Below are 1431 nucleotides of genomic sequence, written 5' to 3'. Positions count from 1 at the left end.
GCCACGCGTGTCAGGTGCACAGTATAGTATGATGCTTAACTGTTGGGCGCTACCCAAAAAGTCAGCCGGATGAATTTTTTTGTCAATGGTTCATTTTGTGATATTGTTTCGTTCACAGGTTAAATTTCTCGTTTTTGCCCAGATTATAGAAACACAGATTACCGCTTTCACCATCAGGAAACGACTATCGTGTTCACGGCATATCGCTTGCCCAATCGTGCCCTGCCGAGTTAAAAAAAATTGTGCCCTACCGAGTTACTACCGCCGCCGCCGCCGCCGCCGAGCCCGGAATCGGAGACTCAGGTGAGCACCGAGCGAGCCAACAGGAGAGGATAGAATCACCCTATACTAGTTGCCCGCGGAGGAGGCGGCGCGGGTGGAGGTCCAGGCATGCGGGTACTTCGACAGCGTCGCCCCGATACGCCTGGCCAAGCCGCCGCGCAGCGACCCGTCGGACGGTGGCGCGGGCTGTGCCGTGGTTGCAGCGGGTGGCGGCTCGCCGGAGCTCAACAGGCTCCGCGATCTCGAGGCCAAGCCCCAGGTTGACGCCCTTTTCTCTCTTTGCCGGGAGGTCGAATTTCTGACGTCATACTGCTGAACCCATCGATGTAAGCGTGTTGCGTTGTCATGCACAGAAGCTGGTGCTGGATGGAGGGGTTGCAAACGGGGAAGAGTACATGGAGACGCAGTACTAGGATGGGGTCAACTGCATCGACAAGCAGCATCACACGGTAAGATTAGATTGGAGCCCTTGATGTTTTTTGTGCGATTATGTAGTTTGTAGACGCGACTTGTTTATCTGCAGGCATTTCATGTCTACTGCTGTGTTCTCTGAGTATGATTTGTGCTCCAGGACGCCTTATGGAATCAACTAGTAACCTCTCACTGCGAGCTTGAGCTTTAGTTCATAGTAATAGTGTGTAAACTGTTGATTGTAGACACAAATGCTAGATCTAGAGCAGGTCCATCATTGAGTTCTGCTAGAATTGGCTGGCTAACACAAGCACTGGAGTAAGCTAGATCAAGTAAGCCCAATGCCATTGCAAAGAGGTGTAACTTGGAAAAAAAATCACCCTATTTAAGATTACAATCGAGTTCTGTTTTAGTTGATGGCTACACATTGTCATATCAGATGGTACCCTATGACAGCACAATGACAAATGGAGTAGCAAATGGGCAGCAGTGCGCCACCAATAGGTTAATCTTGGGAAGCCATCGGCGTCCTAGGCGTGGATCTGGGGGTGCTTGGCCCGGATCAGGCGGGTGGCGGACGTGGCGACCCCGAGGGGGCTCCCGTCGGCGGCGCTGCTATGGTGGCTGCATGGGCAGCGGCACGGCAACGCCGGTGGTCTGTGGCGGTGGAGATAGGGCCTTCTGTGCCTGGATCTGCGTTGGCAGGGCTGCAGCAAGGCGAGGTGGCTGCAGTGGTTT

General features: G+C 53.5%; 1 pseudogene; it reads left to right on the top strand.

Annotated features, from left to right (window-relative positions):
- The first annotated feature begins 352 nt into the window (after positions 1 to 352).
- Positions 353 to 731, top strand: LOC119344668 (annotated as a pseudogene).
- The last annotated feature ends 700 nt before the right edge of the window (positions 732 to 1431 follow it).

The sequence above is a fragment of the Triticum dicoccoides genome, unplaced genomic scaffold (assembly GCF_002162155.2).
Source record: "Triticum dicoccoides isolate Atlit2015 ecotype Zavitan unplaced genomic scaffold, WEW_v2.0 scaffold178979, whole genome shotgun sequence".
NCBI classification, from domain to species: Eukaryota; Viridiplantae; Streptophyta; class Magnoliopsida; order Poales; family Poaceae; genus Triticum; species Triticum dicoccoides.
Note: the sequence above shows the minus strand (reverse complement) of the source record. Positions and strands in the feature narration are given on the sequence as shown.